This window comes from Lampetra fluviatilis, chromosome 63 (genome assembly GCF_964198595.1).
Source record: "Lampetra fluviatilis chromosome 63, kcLamFluv1.1, whole genome shotgun sequence".
Taxonomy (NCBI): Eukaryota; Metazoa; Chordata; class Hyperoartia; order Petromyzontiformes; family Petromyzontidae; genus Lampetra; species Lampetra fluviatilis.
Genome location: NC_136337.1, coordinates 2604067 through 2612606, shown reverse-complemented (window position 1 = coordinate 2612606; position 8540 = coordinate 2604067).

The following is an 8540-nucleotide window of genomic DNA, read 5'->3' as shown; positions in this document are numbered from 1 at the left end:
TGAAGCGCTCGCCTTGCTGCTCCGAGTACGCGCCCATGTTCTCCTTGAATTTATCAAGATGAGCATCAAGGATATGGACTTTGAGGGACATCCTACAGCCCATTGTGCCGTAGCTCTTCACCTGTCTCAACCAGCTCCACAGTTTTCGACGTTGTGATTGCCCAGGAAGCCACGAATCACTGCGACAAAGCTGTTCCAAGCAGCATTATCCTTACTAGTGAGCTAATTCTGTCTAGATCTTACGTTTTCGTGACTGCAATGATCCATACTCGTTAGTTCTTTGGGTAAAGTCACGTAGGTATAAAATAAAATAAATTAAAAATAAAACAAGAAAAATACTCTTTTTTTCGGTAAAGTCACGTAGGTAAAAAATAAACTAAATAAAAAATGAAAACTAAATTAAATCATGACGTTTCGGGCGCAACACAAACGTCCGTCTCCAGGTGCGGACAACGCAGCGAAAGCACAACCGCTTCAGTGTGTCGGAAGCGACACAAGCTTCCGTCATGGCTGTCCCACCTGATGATGGAAGCTTGTGTTGCTTCCGAAACGTGATTTTATTTACGTTATACCTACGTGACTTTGCCGAAAGAACTAAAGAGTATACAGCTAATTCTGCTCTTCGGCAAGTCCACTCAGCTCCACATCCTCCTGCACCGCATCAGCTCCATCTCTTCTCCAGCCCGTGCCGCGCCCGTTTAAGCCCCCTCTGTCTGGCCGGCCATGCGGTTATGTGGCGCAACGGTGGCGAGATGTTATCTTTCTCTCCTGATATACAGGAGGGGGTGGTGGGTTAGAACTCTTGACGCCTGCTGTATACGTTATAGCAAAAACGTGGTCTGCACCTGCTGCATCGAGATGGGATAGTGTGTTTCCCCCCTCCCACGCGTGGATTTCCTCACATAGAGACACTCATTCTTTGGCTGACACCTAATGTACTGGGTGGCCCAAAAGTCAGGACACACAGGGTTATTCTATTTATTTTAAACAAATGTTCAAACGGACTTACATGAACAATAATGCACGCACGAAAATTTTCTGTTGAAATTAGTGTAGGATTTTTTTTTTTTAAGATTACGGGTGTAACCTTTGAACATCCATCAATACGACTGTCGTTTCAATACATTCCGAGCTCTTGGTCGCGTTTTGTTAAACGGTGGATTTGATACAATGTGAACTTAAAGAATATACGATCAACATGTTTTAATGCCTGGGGCAGCGAGTTCGTTCAACAATCTTTCTCTCTTCCCCGCGTTTTATAAACCGGTTTAGTTTGTGGTGACGACTTGTTGCCTCAATGAAATATTAAAAAATTTAAATGCCAGAGTGGTCAAGACTGAGACGATAGATGGAGTCCTATAACAGGTCGCAAACGGGTTTTGATTCCTTACCCGTACCCGGCCACACCAGGGTCGCAAACGGGTACCCGTACCCGGCCGTACCCTACCCGTACCCGGCTGGGTACGGGTATCGGGTACCTGATTGCGACCTCTGGGATGAAGCCATGTTGCAGGCGCGGGTGGGTTGATTCTAGGAACTTGAATTGTGAGAAGAGACAAGACGTTGGGAAATGAGTGACAAACGGTGACTCACCAGTGACTCACGGCCTACCCGTACCCGGCCGCACCAGGGTCGCAAACGGGTACCAGTACCCGGCCGGGTACGGGTAGCCGGGTATCGGGTACGGGTATCACTATGAGATCTCTTTTACCAGTGGCAAAATATAGTAGTAGGTTGCCACTGGTAAAAGAGATCTCATAGTGTAAATGCTTACCCCGAGCTCTCAATACTCTGATATTGCACTGTGTTTGAGTTGTACGCCTCCTGGTGTCATCTGGTCCAACACCAATGGGGACTAGGCTCTAAAGAAAGCCGTCTCGGGTGTGGACCAATCAACTTCAAGGACAGTGCATATCATTATCAGAGTTGCTTCTTTTTGTTTGCTTTTTTGACTACTTGTGTTGTGGTTATTGCAAACATGATGCCTTGAATAAAGGTGTCAGTTTTGTACCAGTTTAAAAGGGTAAAAACCTACTACTACGACGGAATCATCGCGCGCCACGACGGCGAGCGTCGTGCCGACTGGTCATCCAGCAGTGGACAAAACAGTTGCAACGGCCATAGAGCACCAAGGAGCCAGCCGCCAGCGCACGAGTGCACGAGCAGCACCAAGCCCCGGGCGCCATCAAGCGCCAAGCGACAGAGCCTCTTCAAGGACCGCATCGTGCCGACGCCACTCATCTAGCAGTGGAGAGAGGGAGCCAAAGGCTGCAGACACGCCCGCGCGAGCAAGCAGGGAGTGAAGCCTCTGCGTGTATGCCCCTCCCCCACCCCGCAAGCTCACCACACAACTCCCGGCTCTAAAAATAATCATAATTATCTTCTTGGTTCTTTCGGTAAAGTCACGTAGAAGGGAAGTAATAAAATAATAAAAATAAAACAGAATAATTCTCACGACGTTTCGGCCACAACGCAAGCAGCCGTCCTCAGGTGAAGAACAGGTCTGTCGGAAAGACAGTGTCTGACAGACCTGTTCTTCACCTGAGGAAAGACAGTGTCTGACAGACCTGTTCTTCACCTGAGGACGGCAGCTTGCGTTGTGGTCGAAACGTCGTGAGAATTATTTTGTTATATTTTTATTATTTTATTATTTCCCTTCTACGTGACTTTATCGGAATAACCAAGAAGATGAATCCCTGCAGTCACGAAAGCTTTAAATCGAAATTTAATATGAATTAATTCACCAAGGGGACAACGCGCACACAACACGCACATCGAATAAGACTTAAAAAAAGTTATCTTTGTGTTTCTAAAAGGGTTGCCAATTCAAGGTGGTGCGTTCAATATCAACTGATCGTGCAAAGCAGTTGCTGCCGTCGAGTTACATGAATAAGAAGTGTTTTAGTCATTTATTTTCGTTAATTGCATAATCTTGCCGATGAATCTATTGACGTATACTTTTGCCCTCGGGATATAATTTGCTTATTGCCTTTCGTATGAATATCATAGTAGAGTGTCATATGTTTATTTAGAATTAAAATTGCTTAACATAGAAGTGTTTGAGTTCTAGATTTGAAGCTTTCGTGACTGCAATGATTCATATTCTCAGGTTTTTTCGGTAAAGTCACGTAGGTAAAACATTAAAAGTAATGAAAGTAAAATAAAACAAAACAAAAATAAAATTCACGACGTTTCGGAGGCAACACAAGTCTCTGTCATCAGGTGGGACCGTCACAGCCAGATTAGCTGCATCAAGTGAAGCAATGATTCAAGATGTAATCCCTTATAAGCAAGTTGAAGGGGGGGAGGAGAGGGGGGGGGAGTTCATCAGAATGTGGTAGCCAATGGATGGAACGTATCGGGAGGGAGGGGGGTGGGAGGGGGAGGGAGCCAACAAAACATTTGGCGACGGCTTGGACGCGGCTGCTGCGCACGCCAACACAATGGGCAGAGAGGGGGGAGGGGAGGTCTGATACACATGATAGAACAAAGGAACGAAAATGCCCATGTTTATACCAATGCAGGCTGAAAAATGAAGAGAGTACTGTTAAAAATAACTGGGGATGTTAACACTCGGTGAAGTAAATTAAAATAGTGCCTGTCAGATAAGATGGTCCAAAAAGTGTAATTAAGTCTTTTTTGCGTGGTTAATAACATCTTTCCAGTGATTACTGAGTTTGTACCCATCATCACGGTTGAAATTATGTCTGTGTTTGTATATTTGTATGGCTTCGTGTACAAACCTTTGATGGTAGCCAGGAGGCTTGCAGAGAACCTTGGTCTCGGAAAAGACAATTTCATGAGAGCCCGCCGAGTTGTAGCAATGATCGGCAACGGCCGAAGAATCAGTTCTGCCGTGTTTCAGATCTGACTTGTGCTCGCGGACACGATCAGCAACCTGACGTTTTGTTTCTCCAATGTAGCAATCACCACAAATGCAACTCAATTTGTAGACTCCAGGATACTGTAAGTCAGGAACGACATCCTTCACAGATGGAATCAGATCACGGATTTTATGCACTGTGCTGAATCGGACTTGGATCTTATGTTTGTTTAGAATTTTGGAGATCTTTTTGGTCACGCCTGCTATGTATGGTAACGTGATAGTTTTGGTCGGAGTTTCATGTGGTTGTTTCTGTGTGGTGGGAGAGACAGCTTGGCGGATAGTACGGTCAGAGTATCCGTTCATCCTGAGGGCCCGATGTACATGTCTTAATTCATCAGTCAGGTGGTGTTGGTCAGAAATGCCATGGGCTCTGTGGTATAGCGTTTTGATGAGAGAATTCTTTTGAGATGGGTGGTGGTGGGAATCCGGTTTCAGGTAGGAATCTGTGTGGGTGGCTTTCCTGTAGACAGAATGTCCCAAGGATCCGTCAAGCCTCCTCTTAAACAGAATATCCAAGAATGGTAGTTTACCGTCTTTCTCCACTTCCATGGTGAATCTGATAGATGGGTGTCTAGAATTGATGTGGTCCAAGAAGTGGTTCAATGCTGGGAGGCCATGTGGCCAGATGACGAAAGTGTCATCCACATATCTCTTCCACAGGGAAGGACGCAGGGTGGATGTCTGGATGGCGTCTGATTCAAACTTTTCCATGAAAATGTTGGCTATAACTGGTGACAAGGGGGAGCCCATAGGGGTACCCTCATTCTGTTTGTAGAAGGTGCCATTCCAGGTAAAATAGGTGTTGGTGAGGCAATGCCTAACCAGCGCAGGTACATCAGAATTCAATCCCTGTTGGACTAAGTCCTCAATTATTGTTAGGGTGTCCGGTACTGGGACTTTGGTAAACAAAGATACTACATCAAAGCTGACGAGAATGTCATCAGGAGATAGTACCATGTCCTTAACCATAGAGACTAATTGGGTTGAGTTGAGTACTGCCGAAGAGGTCTTGCCTGTGAAGGGGAGCAGAGTATCTGATAGAAAACGGGCTAGTTTGTACGTCGGAGAGTTTATCGTCGACGATAAACTCTCCGACGTACAAACTAGCCCGTTTTCTATCAGATACTCTGCTCCCCTTCACAGGCAAGACCTCTTCGGCAGTACTCAACTCAACCCAATTAGTCTCTATGGTTAAGGACATGGTACTATCTCCTGATGACATTCTCGTCAGCTTTGATGTAGTATCTTTGTTTACCAAAGTCCCAGTACCGGACACCCTAACAATAATTGAGGACTTAGTCCAACAGGGATTGAATTCTGATGTACCTGCGCTGGTTAGGCATTGCCTCACCAACACCTATTTTACCTGGAATGGCACCTTCTACAAACAGAATGAGGGTACCCCTATGGGCTCCCCCTTGTCACCAGTTATAGCCAACATTTTCATGGAAAAGTTTGAATCAGACGCCATCCAGACATCCACCCTGCGTCCTTCCCTGTGGAAGAGATATGTGGATGACACTTTCGTCATCTGGCCACATGGCCTCCCAGCATTGAACCACTTCTTGGACCACATCAATTCTAGACACCCATCTATCAGATTCACCATGGAAGTGGAGAAAGACGGTAAACTACCATTCTTGGATATTCTGTTTAAGAGGAGGCTTGACGGATCCTTGGGACATTCTGTCTACAGGAAAGCCACCCACACAGATTCCTACCTGAAACCGGATTCCCACCACCACCCATCTCAAAAGAATTCTCTCATCAAAACGCTATACCACAGAGCCCATGGCATTTCTGACCAACACCACCTGACTGATGAATTAAGACATGTACATCGGGCCCTCAGGATGAACGGATACTCTGACCGTACTATCCGCCAAGCTGTCTCTCCCACCACACAGAAACAACCACATGAAACTCCGACCAAAACTATCACGTTACCATACATAGCAGGCGTGACCAAAAAGATCTCCAAAATTCTAAACAAACATAAGATCCAAGTCCGATTCAGCACAGTGCATAAAATCCGTGATCTGATTCCATCTGTGAAGGATGTCGTTCCTGACTTACAGTATCCTGGAGTCTACAAATTGAGTTGCATTTGTGGTGATTGCTACATTGGAGAAACAAAACGTCAGGTTGCTGATCGTGTCCGCGAGCACAAGTCAGATCTGAAACACGGCAGAACTGATTCTTCGGCCGTTGCCGATCATTGCTACAACTCGGCGGGCTCTCATGAAATTGTCTTTTCCGAGACCAAGGTTCTCTGCAAGCCTCCTGGCTACCATCAAAGGTTTGTACACGAAGCCATACAAATATACAAACACAGACATAATTTCAACCGTGATGATGGGTACAAACTCAGTAATCACTGGAAAGATGTTATTAACCACGCAAAAAAGACTTAATTACACTTTTTGGACCATCTTATCTGACAGGCACTATTTTAATTTACTTCACCGAGTGTTAACATCCCCAGTTATTTTTAACAGTACTCTCTTCATTTTTCAGCCTGCATTGGTATAAACATGGGCATTTTCGTTCCTTTGTTCTATCATGTGTATCAGACCTCCCCTCCCCCCTCTCTGCCCATTGTGTTGGCGTGCGCAGCAGCCGCGTCCAAGCCGTCGCCAAATGTTTTGTTGGCTCCCTCCCCCTCCCACCCCCCTCCCTCCCGATACGTTCCATTCATTGGCTACCACATTCTGATGAACTCCCCCCCCCTCTCCTCCCCCCCTTCAACTTGCTTATAAGGGATTACATCTTGAATCATTGCTTCACTTGATGCAGCTAATCTGGCTGTGACGGTCCCACCTGATGACGGAGACTTGTGTTGCCTCCGAAACGTCGTGAATTTTATTTTTGTTTTGTTTTATTTTACTTTCATTACTTTTAATGTTTTACCTACGTGACTTTACCGAAAAAACCTGAAAGTGTTTGAGTGTTTCTTTCCAAGTCCATGCAAAACTCTTATTTATAAGAACTATATCCTGCGTTGAGATATGAATTTGGAGACCTAACATAACATAAACACTAAGATAATCAATAAATGTTTAATCCAAGATAATTGTTTTATCCCGATTGATACAACTCTGGATAACGAAGCTAAGCCTAATTATCATAACTGCAAACATTATTAACATTGTAAGCACTCGCATAAATTAATACGATTATCTCCGTGATGATCATAATTCATGCATATAATTACATACATTAGCATAATTTCCGTGATTTACGCATTTTTAATTTTTTTTTGATCAAAATTTAATAATCCGACATATACAACACCTCTTAGCCCTCTCTCCACTCTGAAGGACCAGTGCTCGGAACATCATCAGCCGACTGTAGATTCGCCTGCTGCGATGGCTGCCGTTTGTGACAAATGTGAGACTTTTGGAGCTGTGACAGTCGGCCACTGCCAAGGGAAGCCCCCGTTCGCTAAATCTCGCGATGCCGAAAGTCACCCTTCCCTGGTGAAGGTCTTACTCGCCAAAAACAAATAAGGCTATGTTGTTGCCGTGCAACATTCATGCCTCCGGCCAACCCCCTTATATGTGTTCAGGATTAAAGTCTTCTGTACTGCCAAATCTGTGGATCTTAGCACGGGGATTTATACGGCTCTTGGAAGCATACAGGAACGCTGCTACTTACGCACATTCGACTTAACGAGAGATACATCTGCAGAACGTGAAGAACCAGTGGTATCTACATCTGCAGAACGTGAAGAACCAGTGGCATCTTCATCTGCAGAACGTGAAGAACCAGTGGCATCTACATCTGCAGAACGTGAAGAACCAGTGACATCTACATCTGCAGAACGTGAAGAACCAGTGGCATCTACATCTGCAGAACGTGAAGAACCAGTGGCATCTTCATCTGCAGAACGTGAAGAACCAGTGACATCTACATCTGCAGAACGTGAAGAACCAGTGGCATCTTCATCTGCAGAACGTGAAGAACCAGTGGCATCTACATCTGCAGAACGTGAAGAACCAGTGGCATCTTCATCTGCAGAACGTGAAGAACCAGTGGCATCTACATCTACAGAATATGAAGAACCAGTGACATCTACATCTGCAGAACGTGAAGAACCAGTGGCATCTACATCTGCAGAACGTGAAGAACCAGTGGCATCTACATCTGCAGAACGTGAAGAACCAGTGGCATCTACATCTACAGAACATGAACCAGTGGCATCTACATCTGCAGAATGATGAACCAGTGGCATCTACAGGAGATTGTGCAACTTTTTAATCCATTCCTCGTGTTTAGTGTACACGCCGTACATGATTGCAATCGACACGAGTTAAGTTGAACTTACCAACAAATCGACTTACGAACAGACCTCTAACTCGTCCCTGTATTTGGTTTGCTATCACCGGTGTCTGATCCCAGGCATCGCAGTGGGTACACTGTGGACAGTGGCTGGCGTTCCAAGGGCAAGAGGCTCTCTGTCATTCTTGAACCTAATTTATCTGCCCAGAGACGATGATGGTTTCACATCGCACTTCCAGTGTGCTTGGGTCTTGCCTCGGAATTCCAAGTTCCCTCCACAAGTTACCAACATGCTCAAGAAACGTCAGGTTAAATATGCCACGCAGAATTGTACGAAAGAAAGCCAAGTGGTGGGATTTCGTGATGTTGATTT